We start from the raw sequence: 20615 nt of genomic DNA on the forward strand, positions 1-20615 counted from the left end.
TGTCGGGGTAAAGCTGCAGAGTGCCACATCTTTATTTTGTAGTTTGTTAAAAGTGTTTTCTTTTTTCTTTTTCTTTGTACCTTCTGTTTTTGGATTATTAATAGTTTATGCACCAGCAAGTGTCTATCTGGCCGTGTCTCATTTACCATTGCTGGTATCTGGGACTGTGGACATTTAGTGCCACCTGCTGGTGAATAAAAAAACAGTGCACCCGAGTGGTGTTTAGCACTAAAACTTTCTGTGTCCTGTGTCAGTGAATTCCTCACCTTTCCACACTTGCCCATTAATAAGATAGTGTAACTTCAGTTTTTTAGCTTCCCAATAGGGTGCCTTAAATAAATACATACAATTACAACAAAGCACTGATATAATGTATCTGATCAAGGGAGAAACATAACCCTCCTATTTTTTTTTTTTTTTTTTTTTTAACAAAGCTAAGTTAATGTCTTGCTAATGTTAGTCTAGATAACATCAAAGACTACTTATGGAAAAAATAGATGGATATGAATATACAAAGTTAATTTGCCCACCTGCTGAAACAGAAGTAGGGATAATAAATAAGTCTAATAGGCTTTTCATTATTCAATGCATTCACAGCATTTACAATTAAGGCCATGTTTTTACAGTCCCAGCTTTCTTCTATTGACAGCAATGTACAATCACCTTCAGAAATCTGGTCAGCCAAGTTTTCTGTATCAAAGCCACCATCTGTGTTCTCAAGGATGTATTAAGTCACCTCTATGTTAATACCAATCTGCATGAAAGTGACAAGCTTTTTTTTTTTAACTCATGATATTTAGCCGTTGAAATGAATTTGAAAGGCCGTCTGAATTGCTGATTTTTTTTCATTGTAAATTAACATTTGTTGGTGTCACTTAATGTGAATAAGTGTTCAGATGACAGGTGATTATGTAGTTATACAGAACTCTCCAAGCATACAATATTAGCAGTCAACAGTATTAAACAGACACTTGTATAAAGGTGGCGAGGTACAATAACTTGTACAGCATCCTGTTCTACTAAGGTATGGTACTTACAATCTCATCAAAAAAATTCCAAAAGCTGCTGTTATAAGTTGAAGTTGTTTGAAACACCACCAGTAGGGACGGGCAGCTGAAATGTATATTTCTTATGAAACTGCTTTTGTGTAGAGGGATTTTTATCTACCTTCTCTGACCAGAGGGCCTTTCTAAAACTACCTCACTGGTTGAAAAGGGATTTTGAGTTACGTAATGGGTTATTAAACAGGCCAAAAATGTTATGTTATGAAAAAAATGTAATAACGTTTCTTTGAGTGCAAGGCCAATGTCTTAGATCATGATTTACTGTAGTAGCAGACACTGCTCTGAATCACTGAACAGATGCAGCTCTGTTATGAAAGTATGCTTGCAAACACGACACATTACACAAGATGAATTAACAAATTCTAAAACAGATTCAAAATAAATGTTATTGGTTTTGGCAAGATAACTGTGAGAACAAAGATGCAACAAATCTGCATTAAATATTCTTTTTATATATATATATATATGTTTTACCAATAGTAAATGTGTGCACAATTTGGGACTTGCCCACATATTTTTTACGGAGGTATTCATTTATACAATCAAATTATAATGAGGTATTAATATGGAAATCCTCTGAAATTAATCTAGTCTTTTGTTTATTAATTTTTATTATACAACTCATGGTCTTGATAGAAGGGTAAAAGCCTTTCTCACAATGTGCTTTTAATTGTAATTCAGTGCATTTCCCTTCACCAAGAATGTACGTTCATCAAGTTCTTTCATTATTTTGTAGAGGTCAGTTTACCTCTTGTGGCAGGATGGCTTGCAGTGGTGAGGTGTGGTGACGTCACGGACCAGGAAGTAACTGAACCAAAACAGTGGATGGGCGGGTGAAACAGAACGCAACGGCGTTCAGCTGATTTTATTAAATCAATAAACCAAAATATTTAAACAAAACACAACAAAACAAAAGGGCACATTGGCCAAACAAATAGAAATAAACAAACAAGCAGATACTTAGCAGTTGTTTCTCTTATTCGCTTCGCTCTCTCCGCTCCCCGTACTCTCCTCTGTACACTCAACTCCGCAGCACGGACAGCTGCAGGTTCTTATACTCTGGCCGAGGGGTTAACTAGCTGTTAATTATCTTATTACCCCTCGGCCACAGTCTGCACGAGTTTAGTAAGGATGCGTGACTGTCAGCTAGTTAAATAATCAGTAGCTGATCAGCCACGCATCCTCACGGGATTTTAAAATATAAATAACAAATAACAAAATCAGCTTTCGCCGTAATAAACAAATCATAATAAATAAATAAACAAATGGGGCGGGACACTCCGCCACACCTCTGTATGTAAAGCTTATTTAAAATATTCACAACATGATGTATATCTGTTCTTGTGGATATTTTTTGGTTTGTTTGTTTGTTTATCTTCATGTTCTTATAATTCAAATGCAAGAGTTTGCACACACGCAAACCCAGATGACATTTAGGGGTAGATGTACTAAGATGGGCCAGTCACAGTGCAAACATACCACAGTTTGCATTTTCGTTGCGACAATTCCCAAAGTATACATTTTTTTTGCGTCTTGTTAGTGAGATCTCTAGCATACATTGAGAGAGTTGTGCGACATTGTTCAAATAAATAGCGGGAGTTGAGTTGTGGTTTGCTGCAGCAGAGGGTGCCCGAAGGATAACATCTATACATGCAAGGGTTCAAGAATCTAAATAACATTGTTTTTGTTAAATACGGTTATAAATATAAAAAATGAAAGGCAGTTTAATCCCATCAGATTCACCCCCACTCTTTTCATAATCATACAGTAGCCCCTCGCTAAACTGGACATGTTTGTCCGATCCGACATAAGGCGGTGTCGGGTTTAAAAACAATACAATAAAATCGCACACACATACATTTATAGTGCTCAATGCATTTTAAATGTAAATCATTGTGCTGAAATAATGAGATTGGGGTAGGCTACACATTACATTATGTAAAAATATACTGGTAACACAAAATAAATCATTCTGCTGCATTGTACACATTGGTGTACAATATGAATAAAAGATTATTTTAAATTGAAACTAAATGATTTTAGGGTTTTGTATTTTATTTTAATTATTATTATGTTTAACTCTGCCTACTTGGTAACCTAGACAGTTAACACACAGTAGATCATGGTCCTATACAGATGCTCAGAATGAGCTGGAGGGTTAGCGGCACATGTGTGCAGTCTATTGCTACCAACACGCTGGGAAAACCATAGAAATGTCATAGAAATGTGTTTTTAAGGCTTGTAAGTACACCCTGACTAGTGAAAATTAGGTACTCATAAATGCAGTGAGAATTTTTGCGAATTTATGGAGCAACGCTCATAATTACATATTCATCTAAGGTTGAACCGCAAAGAAAAACTGCTGCCGCAAAGCATTTCCTAAAAAGTCGCGAACAGCATTGCGCATGTTTAGTACATTTCACCGTAGACTTCTGACTCGTTTGCGACTATTGCGAATGCTGCAACACTTTAGTACATTTTCTCCTCAATTTCCTCTTCAATTACCGATCCATTTTCTTTTATGATTTATGGGTTACAGCTGTAATATTCATTTCAAGGCTCATGCTTTGGTTAAAAACAAATTCAACCAGTTCTCTGACTTGAAAGTATTTATAAGACAAAGAATATTGCATGTATTTTGTTCCCAGTGACGTTTCAAGATGAAGAGAAATAGAACAACATTTTCTTATCAAAGCTTACGATAAGAGGTTGGCATTTTTTAAATACCTTTTTTCTTTTTTCTTTTTTCTTTTTTAAGCGCCAGCTCCAAAGCTTTTTTTTATGTCCTACTTTGTAAAATCATATTACATCAATAAGACACATATTCAGATACTGTATTTTCAGCAGGAGAATCCCTTTTTAAAGTTTATGATCATACAGCCTGTATACCAGCCGAGTAAAAACAGAGTAAATGATGGTATATCACTGGCTGACAGAGAGAACTGTGGTAAGGTATAGTAACGGCATCCCCTTGAGCAGCGCTGTCACTGTTTTAACTTATAATTCATATACCATTGAGACTTCATATTTTCAATGTTAAGCAATATCAAACAAGATCCCTCAATTTGACCTAATGCTTTGAGTTATTATCATACTCGATACACTGCTGTATTCTATGATTCTCTAGATTACATTTTGTTGCGTGTATTGTACAAGTAAATGTCATTACACAGTCAAAGCCTCAAATCTCAGAGACTATTTGAGGTACTGACTGTATTTATATAAACATTGCTTGCTAAATTAAGTTGGTGATCACCACATTGACCGCTGTCATGAAATGGCTGCCATTGAGGTCATGACTTTTTAAGGTTTTGGCTGTATAGACACTGTAACTTGAGATATTGTCTTTATTTGATACACAGTTGATACACACAAAACAAACTATTTAACTTGCGTCATTGTTTAAAGCCACCTGAATGACACATACGACACACTTTGTGAAATACACAGCTATATTACACGATTCTCTCAGTCAAGTTCCAGTGCAGGTGCTACCTAGTAAAATGAGCTGTTTACTGCCATGTTGTTTTACAATCAGATCACATGCTTTTTCAGATTTTACTTCATGCTTACAAACCATTCTATTAGAGCTTCCATTCCCCTTATGTTACATCCCTGGAAAAAAAAAAAAATATTTTTGTGGGTTTTACTTTACACTATTTCTTAAACAAACATCTCAGGTGGTATTTTCCTCTTACAAGATGTTCAACAGTGAACAGACCAATAGGTTTGGACTCAAACTGCAATTCTGACAATGTAGTCCTTATAAAGAGATGTGCAACATTATAGTGTCCCAGTAGATCCTGCATCATCAGGAATCTTGTTCATCAAGCTTTTATCAAACAAGTTATAAATTATGTCTCGTCCCTCTGATAAACTTTTCAATCTGATAATAAGCAGGTAAAATTGAAAGTGGAGCAATTTCCTTTGCTATCACTGGCATCTTTGTATGCAGTAATATCATTGGCTATAAAATTATGAAAAGACCACAAGACCCATTCCATTACCTGCAATGCACGTGGTATTGATACAGTATGTACTGCAATGGATTACCACTGTATATCATATCATTTGGTGTGTCAATTTTAACACGTTTGTACCAATAAACCATTACATCATATCTACTATTCTTGTGCTTTAATTGTCTCTCAGTACAGAACCATTGTTTTGCCATTGTAGGGCCATTGAATAGCCAATTCATTTGATTTGGTAAAGGATTTTACTGCAGTTTTTCTAAACAGTGATACTTTTCATTTAAGTTATGAAACAAAAAGTGCTATAAAGGGTGGTCCAGAACTCATATGAAAGAATATTAAATAGGTAGGAAATATAAGCCAGCCTTGTAACTTATTTTTTCTATTTGCTCCAGAGCATATTGCTTTTCTAGTATCTTTACAGTAAAATATATATATTTTTTTTAATCCATTAGATCTGACTGTGAGTCCATTTAAGAGGATTGTCTGTTCCTGGAACCACGTCATTAGCTTTCATATTTTCTGTATACTTTTACTCTTCAAGCACAAACATCCGAGAACAGCGAAAGTATTTTAATGTATATACTTGCATATTGATTGACTGTGAAGTCCAATTGGAAATACATTGGAAATCTATTTGGGAACAGCATACACAACCACATGCAGTATTTCTTGAAACTGGTATTTTGGAAAGATTTATTTCCTTGCTGTACTTTAAAGATCATGATGCAACTGTGTTTGTAGTTATGACGAGCTGTTGACCTTTTTGGTTAGGATTAGATATTTTAACTTTTGTCAGTCAAGTAAAAGAAGTCCTCCAGATCTTGCAAACATGCTTTCAAAAGCCTCACATTTATAATTTAAATCCTTTGCTCTAGAAACACTATTATTTACACAGTCATGTCTGCTGTAAATATGTGAGAAAAATAAATAGATACCTTTTAGAAGGGATATTATATATAATATCACATTCAAAAACTGAAAATTCCCCTTCCTAAATGATTTTTCGATAACAATGCAGTGGCACTAAAATAGCATGGCAGTGGTTCCACATTTTCATTCATTTAAACACACAAGGGTTGTGCTTTGCAGTATCTTGGTACCAGTGTGTTATTCTATCAGGACCACTGTGCAATATTGGTTTCCAAAGCTTCTAATGATATGGTCTGCTCATTATGAGGTTTCTTGGTAACACTGATATTTTAATGGTATCCCAATTAGATTTTTCAAACTTCTTACAACAACATCTCACCCGAAAGATGGAGCACAAAGAGGTTAAGTGACTTGCTCAGGGTCACACAGTGAGTAAGCTGGGATTTGAACCGGGGATCTCCTGATTACAAGCCCTTTTCTTTAACCACTGGACCACATAATCTCCTATTATTATATTGTTATGGCGAATATGTCATGGCCCAAGTTAAAACATTAAATTTATCTTACGTTAGCCTTGTCCTCTTCACCTGAGGTCACAGAGCATATTAGTGCTGTGCACTGAAGCCCTTATTTGAAGCAGGTTGTTGTGAAGCCTAATATGCTTCCCCACCACATCTGCCAAGTCTTTTCAGAAGCAATTTTGGGGTTTTAAAATAGTTGACTATATTTTGCACTCAAAGAGCATGATAGCACTTGGTATTAAAGTTTTAACACTCTCATGTGAATGGAAATCCTGAGATCTGGACACATCCAGTGACTGCTGTGAAAAGTGCAGCTGGCAGTATCCAGCTCTATGTTTTCAAGGTGAACAGGATGCTGGAGACACCTTCTAATAAATTAAAGAGAAAAAGAGTCTGCAATAATGGAAATCCTGATGTAAGACCCTACCACAACAGAAATGATGAATCCTGCATGGGAGATCTCAAAAGCGAATGCAAGTGTCCCAGAGGTGATGCTATCATCCTTGTCATCTGTTTTAAGGATGGACAAACATTAACATATGAAGTGATACCCAGCACAGAATGATCACTTACACTATATTCTCAAGTCATCCATAGTAATAAGAGAATAGGGATCCCACGAGAGATGTATATGTCTCGGTAAACAGATCAATAAGATTAGCTACCAGCAAGAAACGTACGACAGCTTATCCTTTTTCATTTCTAGTAACCATATTATCCTCCTTACCAGATGTATGGCAGGATGTTGTTTTTTGGATATGTTTATGTCTTTTAGCACTAATCACTAACTTTAAAACTAAACTAATCAAATAGTTTCACTGTTTTCTACTGAAAAAAAAATCACAATAGGTATACATCTTAGTATATTATATTAGTTTTGTTCTGTTTTGAGTGTGGTTCTTGTAGTTACTGGAGCAGTCTACAGTTTTGAGTGGAGTTTTCTTTCCTTGACTTCTATGCAGATTTTAAAAGTAGTTAAAGACATTTTTGCTTGAATAGATAGTACGCATGTACAATGAGCTAATCAGAAAGAACAATAGAGAATATATATATATATATATATATATATATATATATATATATATATATATATATATATATATATATATATATCCCATATATCCCATATACTGTTTTAGGAAACAGGCATGAAATTATTCTAAAAATGTAGATGCTACATAGTATAACTTTAAGACAGGTGGCTGCTTATTGAAGGTACCTCTGTCACATGTGTTCTGGAGTTTACAGGCTCAAAATTAGGTGACTACTTAGTTTAGCTGACAGCGAAGGCCGGTTTTACTGTATATTATAATCAGCATTTATGGAGTAACCACATCATACTGAATGCTTGCAGTTTTTTATGACACGACAGCACTTATGGAAATATAAATATACTGTAACAACTGAACATCCAGAGAAACCTAAGATACTGCAGCTGTGTACTTGGTTATTCCAGATATCATTCACTTGTCTTATATTGTTTTCAGTTTTGAGGACCATGGTGGTCATAAAAACCATCAAGCAGTTAAGATGTATAGTTCAACAAGACTAATACCCAAACTGTTGGGGGCAATATACAAAAGGGTTGTCAACTTTTACTGTATAGAAAACTGGCTTCTACAGAGGGAGACATCAGGATTATGTGGTATGTAGTTCTTGATTGAACAGAGATATATGTTTTAAGGAATGGACATGTGGATGGACAGCATCGCAAACAGCTAAGCATATCTCCATGAATATCAAAATGTAGAAAAAGTGTGGGAACTAATCAACATTTAAACAAGTTTGTTCCAAATTTCAAACCAGAAAGTGTCCACTAATAGAAGACACGGTTGACTAAAATAATCAGTCTATATCATTAGGAGGAAGCCTTAAAGAAAACACTTCCCATTTTTCAATCAATTAACTGTACTTCTCCTTCAACAGACATCCAAATGCAAATGGAAGAGAGCCAAAAGATACGTCAAAATTAGCACAAAGGAAGACGAAGCAGGAGCAAGTGGAGACAATTATGCCGTCTGGATCTCAGGTAGAACCTTCTTTGTTATATCATACTTTTGAAGATAGTTTTCAAAAGAATACAAAAAGATGTCAAACAACAGTGCTGGAAAAGCACAAATAAATGGTTTTGTTTAGTCAGCCCTTGACAGAGCTATGTTACTTTTTTCTGACAGCTTTAACATTTGAAAAAAAAAGAACTCCAAATGTGTGCAGATATCAACAAGAGATTTGCCATATAAGTTGTTTTGACATTTATACTGTGCTTTTTTCTCTCTCATTTCTTAAAAGTGCTTGGTCCATTTGGCTTGTTCTGTGTCTGCCAAGAAAAAGTTTAAATCTTGTTTTTTTTTTTTGCTAGAAGTGACAGCCTAAAACTAATGTACATTACAGTACGCTAGTTCTAAAGCCAAATGTGTCCAGCTGTTCTCCTGACCAATTCAAAGCTTTGCATAGCCTGTAAAATGAGCTGGAATAGGTGTTGGAATATAATAGCTTTGGACACAATTAAAAGAGACAATTTAATTCAAAATAATATTTTTTTTTGTGGAGGGGCTGTGCAAAATGATTTGGCAGAGTAGCAAATTGGGAATATAAAATTGACATACCATGGGTTATTCTTGATGCACACACAAATATAAAGGAGATTAAACCTGTAAAGGTCAACCAGAATAGGGAAGTACAATATATTGAAATTACTTTAGCTTTTTTGTTGTGTAATGTCCAGTATTGCAAGGTAAATACAACTATCTACCTTAACTGGAATTGGAACGCAAACGTCCATACAGAAGACAACAGCAGAATCCAGACAAGCAGCTGTCGGGGAAACACAAGGACATGAGTGAAAAATCTGCACGAACTGTCTCTTTCAAACACAGATTATCACAGATAATGTGGTTGTAGGGAAAGAACAGCATGTACCAAGTGTAATGGGTATGTTCTCAGATTGGGTGGCAGACACTTCCAACAGGATTGAATGACTGGGACTAAAATATCTCAGCACATTTTTGGACAGGTACAATTGTTGTTTATCAAATGACTGCAGGGTTGCTTGTGTACTCCTAAGCAAATGCTGTGCCTTTCAAAGCAATCTGAACAAGAACACAGTAGAACAATCTACTAGAAACAAAAAATAACCTCAGTGGACTACATGACTAGCTACGAACAACAATTATGGTTAATGGAAGCAAATTATTTTACAGTGCATTATTATTTCTAACCAGTGAGCAAATACTCAGCCTACTAAGAGTGGACTGTAAAGGGAAGAACACTATAGACTCTTTCCACTAAGTGGGATTTTTCTATTCACTTCTGTGGAACTGCATTTAGTACAATACCAACGGAAAGCATGTGGTGTTGTAGTGTCTGGTCTGGGTAGCTTGTCCTCTGATCAACAGAAGTCAATTCCACTGGCTAAGCCTGTAGAGACAACTTTTTACTACACTACCTTATAAGCTTCCAAAAGCCAAGGTCAGGAACTTGGGTGGGGGGGCTTGCTGACACCATTGAGGCATGCCATGATGTAAACCACTGACCTTGGGGACTGAAGCCAGCAGATCTACCATAACAATTAATTTATTTCCCCTCATTGATCTTGTGCTGGGTACTATGAGACTGATTTCCATTGAGGTATTTTTTTTCCAAGTTAATATTCTAGACAGAACACGTTTTGCTGATTATCTGTCCTAATATTTTTTTGCAAAGCTTTTAAAATGCTGTAGTATGGAGCTTGTACATGTTTAAATAGCAGTACATATAATATATTCATATTGTGTAAGGTATGTGTCATTAACATATTAAAGCCTTTTTTGAAGTATTTGAGTTTGCTTTGATCTACTCCCATAGTATCACCGTGTTGAAATCATTTGTCACCCCTTCTGTAAAAGTAATTTTTAATTATTTCAGCAACATTTCCCCTGATACCCACACTAGGTGAAGACCTTATACAATCATATAAGTCAACTTCAATCGGAATGAAATACAAATAATACACCTTTGTGTAATAGGGATATAAAAAAAAAAAACATTTTGTTGCAACTGATACTTGTCTGAAAATGTAACATAATGGCACAAAGCTTTTGTTCCACTGCACAGTTTGTACCACTTTTTTGTTGGGTTTTAAAATTGCATTAGAAGCATTCTCTTAAGTTACTTAAGCTTTAATATTTTGTATGAAAGGAAAGTAGTTGCTGTTCATTGTCTTTTGAGATTAAAATCTAAAAAGGAATGGACATGCAGCACTATATGGACTCCCCCTACAGATGTATTTCTTGTTATTATTACAACTGCAACAATGTTTTTAAAGGCTAACTAGGTTAAAGATGTAGTTTTGTGGTGCTTTCATTTTAGTGTAGCCATATCAATTTCTGACTTCTACCTTACAGCCGAAGTGTGGAAAACCATGCATACCATACTCTAATCGTTTGTGCTGTACCCACCTCTGATTTTAGCAAATATAAACTCACAGAAACAGGAAAATGTATCAGATTGGTAACACAACCAAAATGTAACAGCAGTTCAAACACACCAGAAGAAATATTTAAAATGCATCTATCTTGTATTGATCAATATCTTTACTTTTTTGCACTTTTACTACATTGCACTTTTCTTTTTCTCTCAAACTATCAGCAATGTAAGACATTAAGTGATTAATTAGTTTTGTAACCATCCTTGTAATAGTTTCATGAATTAGGATCCATGGGCTTTATTATAATCTCTGTGATATTAAGCACGTTTGAGACTGTGAAAACCAGCAGCAGCAACAGCATGGTTGTATGAGGAATCTGCTATGTAAATATATCTCAGTTATATAATGTTCAGCTGCAGAGGTTTCTGGTTTGATACAAAGCTCTACTAAGTGATGTAGGGGTATCCGTTTGGTTTCATTTAATTCATTAATGACCCAGGGTGCGTGAATAAATATCAAAGCAATTTTGATTATGTTGAAAAATATATTGCGGGACAGTTCCATTGGATTTTAAACTATACTGGCCCGATTTTGAGGAAAAGCTGTAAAACGCAAACGTAAACGGCAAAGTACTTTACGTTTGCGCTGGATTGAGCCTCCCTCTTCATGTTGTGATTTTGAAGGGAGTTTGAGCTGAATTCCATTAGTGCTGATCAATGAAGGAAGAGTGGAAGTCAGAAGCTGCAGCAAATCAGAAGCAACTGACATTCCCTTTAAGAAAATGATAGCCCTAGCGATTGCGATCAAATTCAGGGGCAAATACATTTTGCCCTAGCATTGGAGGTTTGCCCCAAAATTGGGCCCTACAAGCCAATATCATGTTCAAACAAATGACTGGTCGGATTTATATTGTAGTTTATTCTTGGCTTAACATTCTACGAGAAAGCTATAAAGAGATTGCCCACCAGAATAAAATATAAAGGTCCTTGTGTTTGCTGTGGCAAATATATATTTAAGTTCAAGAGATTTTCACTTGACTTGTTGACCCTTTTCCCAGACTGTTTCGATGATAGCAGTGTATTTCAGAGCATATGATATCTGTGATGCATTCCTCTAGACTCAGGGGGCTCAAGCTCCTTGGTTTTTTAAATTTCTTCAAATGATCTGTACTACTCTGGGAGTTTTAAGTGCATTGCTTGCTTTTAAAGAAAACTGTAGTAGTGGCACTTTGTTGAAGCAGCAGGTATTTAAAAAAATGTATGTGTTATTTTATACAAGGCTGTAAAGGTTCTAAATGACATCGCATTTTACCAAACGTTTATCTGAAAGTGTACTGTTTTATCAGGATTTTGCATTGATTATTATTTTTTTTACAATAATGTATGGTTTATTGATAATGTATTAACCACTACAACTGAACATACAATAAATAGTACTGTATGTGAAAAAGAAAAGTTTTTATTGAACATGTAAATGGCAGTTTAAATGGTAACCAGCCATTTACACAAAAGCTTAAACATTGAATGTATTAAACAGAGATTTACAATGTCGTTTTATATTTATTTTTTCTTGTGCATTGAAGGTAAATGTACTGTGATTGAAAGTGCTGAAACATTGTACAGTAAAACCTGTCTAATCCAGCCCCTCTGCAAACTGGCATTCTTTACAGTCCTACATGGTTTTTGGGTCCCCCAAATCCCTATTGAAATGAATGATGCGATACCCTCTGAAATCCAGAACCTGTCTATCCTTGGAATTATTTTTAAATCTCTTCTGCCTAAATTAATTGTAAATCTGACTCTGCAATCTGGCAGTCATGTGGTTTTTCTTTTTAAGTATAAAACCAGTATAAAAAACAAAACAAAAAAAGCACTATGTTGCATATATACCGACATGTCCCGCTGATGCCATTCTGAATTGTGCAGCTGTTGAACAGCAAATAAATGCTAAACGTCCACACAGTAAGCTATCTCTTCAAAGAAAAAAAAAATGTGCTTATCAAAAAAGCTGAACATTTGCCAGAACAAAAAGAGCTGAATGAAAAGTTCTAAATTGCAAGGCAAACCATTTCAGGTATTCTGAAAAGAAAAGATGCCTGCTTAACACCTGAATGCTATCAGAAAGTGCAAAAGTGCCTGAACCCTGCATGCAGGACGTCCACAATCTGAATTTACAAAAAACAATAGTTGTGCAGTGTTTTTCAGGAATATTAGTAAAATAATCTTTAGATCTGTGTTGCATTTAAAAAAAAAAAAGTATATTCAGTTAAGTTTTTTTTTTAATTAATGTCAACACGAAATGTGCTGCCTGTAAGTGTAAAAAGTGGTCAAAAATGATTAACTGAATGGGCTAACACTGCTTCTAAAACACAGATTAACTGTGAGGCACACAGATACAGAGAACATTTCTGAATTCCTAAAAACTGATTTCTTGTAGGAAATCTTTTTACTGCATATAATTCATTATATCTTAATATTTTGCCAGAAGACATGCAGTTTTTGTTTTGTTTCAAAGAATAGATGTAAAGAAATGTTTCAAAGCTATAAAATTGAAAGGTTACCATATTACTTTTTTTTCTGTATGCCATACAAGGCTAAGAAAGCAGACAAAATTATATCTTTAAAAACAATGATTTTTCTAAGATTTTTATGTAAAAACCAATAAGGTATGTCTTTGCTAAAGTTCACAAAACAAAATTGAATGTACAGTCATCTTTCAGACAAAAAAATTGGTTAAGAACAAATATATAAATAGACATCGGTCTTGTTAAAATGCATTACCCTGAAATTCGACCTTTGACCTTTTTTGGTCTCAGAATGCATATAAAATGACCCACTCTTACTTAATTGTTAGTAATTTACTTTATACATCTTAAATAATAAATAGTGAGAAAACAAAAAAAAAAAAAAATTGTGTTATTTCTAAACCTTAACTGTCTCAGTTAGTGGTACACAGTATATACAAAGGAGTCCTCTATTCGGGTGATGATATCATGTTTTTGAAAGCTGTAGGAAAGCACACTAAGATGATCAAAAGGATAACAAGCTGCTGTCCAGAGGTTCTTGGGCAGGACCTTTTTTTTTTTTTTTAATAACTTGTGCATTCAGTGTGCAGACTACAGGGAGAGAAAGGCAGCGCAACGTTAAAGAACTCACACATTCAAACAACCAGAAAAGAAACCGGACCAATAAGGTACTTTATTACTGATTAGATGAAATCATTTTACTCTTGACATTCATTAGTCTGAATTTGATAATCAGAGTCAATATGGAGGCTAGGGTTACCACTGTTAATTGCTGTTTGTGAATGAGCCACTCTCAAAGCTCCACTGTGCAAATTATTATTTTTTTTTAAATTTCATCCTTCGCAAGATACGATTTCTGAGCATCTATATTTAAATAAAATTACAAACAGAACACCCCTCTCCCCCCCCCCCCCCCCGGATTTTAGTTTAAGTCTGAGTTGTTAACGTAAATAAGGCCTAGAAGAATTATTATGCAATACAAAACCATGTTACCCCACTACTTTTAACCACCTTGCCCCTCCCCTAGAATTAATTCTGTGGACACCCATGCATGCAGGTACAGTACGAGCAAGTGACCACCTTTATAAGGCAATGGGTTTAACAGGATCATGCAAATAACAGGTAAATATTTTGTTTAGTCTCAGTTTCAACTGTGAAGAGAAGACTTCGAGCTGCAGGTTTGACAGGTCGAGTGGCAGTAAGAAAGCCATTGCTAAGATGGCAAAATAAGAAAAAGAGGCTTGCCTGGGCCATGAAGCACCGCCAGTGGACTACTGAAGACTGGAAGAAGATCTTATGGACCGATGAATCAAAATTTGAAATCTTTGGTTCATCACGCAGGGTTTTTGTACGCCGTCGAGTAGGCGAAAGGATGGTTCCTCGGTGTGTGACACCAACTGTCAAACATGGAGGAGGAAGCGTGATGGTCTGGGGCTCTTTTGCTGGATCCAGAGTCGGCGACTTGCACAGAGTGAGTGGCACCCTGAACCAAAACTGCTACCACAGCATTTTGCAGCCATGCAATACCCTTTGGTATACGCCTAGTTGGTCAGGGGTTCATCCTACAGCAAGATAATGACACAAAACATACCTCCAGGCTATGTCAGAACTACCTTAGAAGAAAAGAACAAGACGGTAGGCTTCAAATCATGGAATGGCCAGCACAGTCTCCAGACTTAAACCCCATCGAGCTGGTTTGGGATGAACTGGACAGAAGGGTGAAAGCAAAGCAACCTACAAGTGCAACACATTTGTGGGAACTTCTGCAACAGTGTTGGGAAGAACTTTCTAAACAATATTTGATTTCCATTGTAGAAAGAATGCCACGAGTGTGTTCGGCTGTTATATCTGCAAAAGGTGGCTACTTTGATGAGTCAAAAATTTTGATTAAATTTTGTTAAACAAAACGATTCCATGATTTATTTTTTTATCTCCAATTGTTTATTTGTTCTATGCTTTAATTTCAGAGTACATTGAGACATTAAACTGCGTAAATTTCAATAAAAACTGGAAAAATGGAGGTGTTCTAAAATTTTTGACCGGTAGTGTATATATATATATATATATATATATATATATATATATATATATACAAAGTCAATATTTACTGAAGATGTCACTGAAATCTGTTAATGAGTGGTAATGCACCCTTTTTTCAGAGAAAGGAAAAAATGGGAACAAAACTGATCTCTAATAATCAAACTGATATTAGTGGTTAGTGTGTCATCACTTGTAATTATTTTGTGCCAACAAACACCCAGTGAGCAAAAGTCCTGTGTGGTCCAATGTTCACTATACACAAACTTCAGCTGCTGAAAAATAAATATTTTGTTTTAGATTTTATTCTGTCTTTACTCTTGAATGAATGAATATTATATATATATATATATATATATATATATATATATATATATATATATATATATATATATATATATATATCTATATATATATATATATATATATATATATATATCTATATATATACTGTGTATGTTCATAGACACATGCATTATTATCAGAACATCTCTTAACTATATAATTGGCCTTCCACCACATGATTTAATGGGACATTAGATACAACATTATAGTAATTACTCACTAAGATAATTGGATTCCCTTACATTTCAAAGTCAAAAAAAAGCAAACAAGTGTTTGTGTTCAGGCTTCTGATTTGCCAATGCTATTAGGGACTATACAACCTAAAAGGGTCTTTTAAATAGATAGATTTAAATCCACCATGCTATCCCTTGGTATATGTTACATGTCAATAAATATATAAATGATCTTTTGGCAAAATAAGTGTGGTAAATAAATGTAAAGGAACGTGGATTAGAATACTCTGACACTTTGAAGAAGGGTTTAAATACTGAAACGTAGCCATTTTTTGGTTGTTTGGTGTTTTTAGATACCTGTTAATAATACCCTTATTGGTAACACTTTATATTAAGGTGCTGCTTATTAATGTTTTATACATGTTTCATGAATGTATAATATATGATTAATAACTATGTCATAGAGCGTTAATAAAGCATTATAGATGGTTTATAACCATGCAATAGCCATAGACAGAATTACAATTATAAAGGGGACAGTTTTTAGACACCTATTCTGCTTTGAGATGCTTAATCATAATTCCGTCTATGGCTATTGCATGGTTATAAACCATCTATAATGTTTTATTAACACCCTACACTGTAGTTATTAAGCATATATTATACATTTATAAAACATTTATACAACATTAATAAGCAGCACCTTAATATAAAGTGTTACCCAATTATTAATATCAAAAGCAATTTTTTTGTATAATTTTATTTACTCTTCAACAAGTGACTTATTTAAATAAAATTAATATATACCATATCTCTCGTTGCTGTTGATTGGAATAAGTGTGAACTTTATCATAAATTGATTGTTGCTTCATTGGAATTCAGAAGGAAATATTATTTAACTTAATACAGTTCTCAATTAAATTTGAAGTTATACTAATAAAATATTAAGCACAGTGGACTGGCCAATCAGTTGTGGTATCCACCTGCAGCGCTTATTCAAGGGTGGCGGTAATTAGAAGTACTATGGTTTTTGAAAGGCGCAATTTTTGTATTGCGTTTTTTTATGGTATTTGAGAGAGGCATATATTGAATTTTATTTCTGCGGATACAACTTGATCAGGGTGGCGAAGAAGTCCTACAACTTTAAACTGAAAGCTGTTGAGCTCGCAGATCAGATTAGTATTTGACTATGTGAGGACACATACCAGTGTAGCGTGGAGAGGGAAATAATAACAAGTGAGAAAAGTCAATTCAACACTGTCAGTTTATTTTCCCTTTCTTTTCTTACAGCAGTTTCTAAGAATTGCAGGGCTGAACTCTTTAATATACGGTGCATTTCTTTCTCTTCAACCTGCAAGACAACTAAACACTCACAGTCCCCTGATCCAGGCAGGGCTTCGGTGAGGAAGATGAGTTGATCCAGTGGCTATCCCCAGCGTCTCTTAGTAGCCAACATACCGTGCATACAACCAAAACAGAAATGCATTTAAGAAACTTAAATAATAATCATACAACTCCTGCATTACAACTAAAAAATATAACTTTTCTTGCTAATTCCTAGCATATATACAGTATCCATATATATATATATATATATATATATATATATATATATATATATATATATATATATATATATATATATGGATATATATATATATATATATATATATATATATATATATATATATATATATATATATATATATATATATATGGATATATATATGGATATATATAACTCAATGCCTCCACCAGGCGGAAGTATTCATCCCAGCGGCCCCTCTTGGGTGCTGGAGAAAACAGCGGGAACATTGGGATGTCTCTCCCGGATGACGACAGTGGGCACAGCGGTGGATACAAAAACAGCCTGCACTGGGTCTGTGGATACTTGTACTCCTCCCTTCTGGGCGCTGGATGCTGGAGAGGTTGCTGCTGATGTTGCTGCTGCTGCCTTCTTTCCATTTTCAAAAGAATAAAAAATATTTTTTCTCAATAAAAATAAGAAAAAAACCCAAATCCAAAAAATAAAGCACCTGCAATATTCCTGGTCTGACACCTGGAGGCGCTGTTATCCCACGATGACACCATATGTGGCAAGGATGGGTTTGAGGGCCGAGGGTGGTGACGTCAGACAGAGGTATGGGGCTAAAACGACCATAGCTGTATATTTATTAAATAATAAAACAAACACGTCGATAACACACAAAGAAACGGGCACATTGGCCGAAAAAAAAAACAAACACATATAATGCTACATGTTGGTAAAACGAGTACCTTTCCACCTTGTTGTCATGGTAGCATTTGCTATATTTACGTCTTTCCCCTAGCCGCTCCATTTAATGAGCCCGGAGTGGGTTCTTTTATATTCTGTGGCTTATTAAGGCTCCAGCCAGATTCCCACAAGATTTATAAGTATCAGTACATAGTGCTGTGTACCTACGGTATTCTTTTTTTGTTTGGGTTCCATAAACTTTACAGTAAAATACCAGTATGCTCCAGTGTGTAATTGTATTACCGGTATTTTAAGTACATTTTATTCGAGATTTTCAATTAATTTTATTTCTATTTGTAATGTTTTGCCATACTGTGGTTTTTATGTGTTTCTTTATTAAGTGTTGCATTTATTTGAGCTGGGGTAGGGGTAAAAAATGTACATGTTTAATTATTGAGAGCAGCGTTTATTTGAGGGTGGCGTCAATTACAAATCTGATATCTGAGTGTGGCGCTTATTCAAAGGCGGTGGTAATTCAAAGTAATATGGTATATATTAATAATTCCTTAAAATAAAGAGCCAGAAAGTAAAGTAACATTTACAGATTGTAGGCAAGCAATTATACTATTTTATATCAACCATGGCTCGCCTAACTTGCCTGTTTCTGTCCATTCTGTGGCTGGCTTGCACCTTACTTTCATTCATGCATTATCAAGTGACAGTCCAAGAGGCCTTCAATGTCATTTGATAATAAAAAAAAGCCATTATTGATTGTCACAGAGTGGCCACGTCACTGGGGAGGTAATATTCATTACTAATAATGTATACTATACTCCTAGGCAACCAATCTTCATGTCATCACACTGGGTAAAGAAACTGGATGGGTATCAGCTTGATTCCAAATGTTTTAGTATTATCCCTTTCCTTTAGGACAGAGACATATTACACACTACAGTTGTTCAGATACTCAAAGTAGATATATGTAACAGAGCTTCTTCAAACAAGCATTAATCACACAACCTTATAATATGGTATGATAAAGAGACTTGAAAGGTGTAAACACCTTCTGAGAAGTAACTAAGTCTGACATCTTAATGTAAAGCAGAGTTTCCATTGTGTCCCTGAATTGTCAGAACTGCTGAATGTACAGGTCATAAATACCAGCCATATATCCTCTGAATGGTCTACTCTAGTGTAATAGAGTAGACAGGGCAGCAGTGTAGTGTAGTGGTTAAGGTGCTGGACTCTTGACTGGAGGGTCATTGGTTCAATCCCAGGTGGGGGAAACTGCTGCTGTACTCTTGAGCAAGGTACTTTACCTAAATTGCTCCCGTAAAAACCCAACTGTATAAATGGGTAATTGTATGTAAAAATAATGTGGTATCTTGCAACAATTGTAAGTCGCCCTGGATAAGGGTGTCTGCTAAGAAATAAATAATAATAGAAGATGAGAGGATACATGTGCATAGTTTATGTAAAGATGGTCTAAAGGAAAATACAACCCTAGTATATGTGGGTAAGGAAGGATTTGTCAGAACTGCTGATCTCCTTGAAATCTTTGCTTATAAGCTTTTCTTTCTTTTACCACAGTTGATCAACCTTCTTTGACATATGTTTCTCAAGAGAAAGTCTGCAGTCACTGACTGTCCTCAGAAGACACACTGAAGACAGTCACTTGACAAACACAATCTCATGTCCTTGGGTCTCTCATCTGTGCATTTATATGATTATTTAAGGATGAATTAAATTAATCTGGGACAAGGGCAGGATTCGGTATAAGGGCAGAGTTCTGTAGATTTTCATGTTGCTCTGAATTCCAATTTTCAAAGAGCTATTTCTCACACAGTATACTCTGGGATCATACTAACTAAAATCCTGCATGCAACTATACAACTACTGTATAATGTAGCAGTGTTGTTCCTCACTTCTTTGAGAGAAGCTGTTACAAGCACTACTACAAATAAACACACACACTTGGACTATTCCTTATACTAAATACTAGACATGAATACATAGTATACATAACTAATCTCATTAGGTAATTCCCTGTGACAATTGGGATTTGTTAGTGACTACTCTACTACAGGTTTACTACAGATTTAAATTCCAGCAAACAAACCACTTCAAATCTGTGTATAATAATAATTAATCAAGTCAATTTTGTAGCAGGTAATGATGGTAATAGGTTTATGAGACTGATTATATGTGGCAAAAATGCATACAACAACTCTCTCTGAAATTATCTGGTTTATCTACAACATGCTAGTTTACTTGCTTTGCTGTATTTACAAGATCTCCCTTTTTTTGGCTGTTTTAAATCTGAGATATTACCAAGGCAAAGTCGTTGTCTTTAATAACCATGGGAGCGAGCCTAATTCCTATGCCATTAAGAACGCTGTAGATGTTTTTTTATAGTTACAGCTGCCATAGTCTATGACAGATAATTAACTACAAGGCAAACAGGGGTTTCAGGTTCACATACCC

At 35.1% G+C, this 20615-nt stretch overlaps 1 protein-coding gene across 3 annotated transcripts in view; it reads left to right on the plus strand.

The window, feature by feature from the left end:
• Positions 1–20615, plus strand: part of pcdh15b (protocadherin-related 15b) — a 244704-nt gene that overhangs the window by 38068 nt on the left and 186021 nt on the right. For all 3 annotated transcript variants that reach the window (XR_009330857.1, XM_059035858.1, XM_034031603.3), the window contains exon 2: positions 8359–8461. The gene's annotated coding sequence lies outside the window, so the exon portion shown is untranslated. The remainder of the gene's footprint in view (positions 1–8358; positions 8462–20615) is intronic.

Source organism: Acipenser ruthenus, chromosome 13 (genome assembly GCF_902713425.1).
Source record: "Acipenser ruthenus chromosome 13, fAciRut3.2 maternal haplotype, whole genome shotgun sequence".
NCBI lineage: Eukaryota > Metazoa > Chordata > Actinopteri > Acipenseriformes > Acipenseridae > Acipenser > Acipenser ruthenus.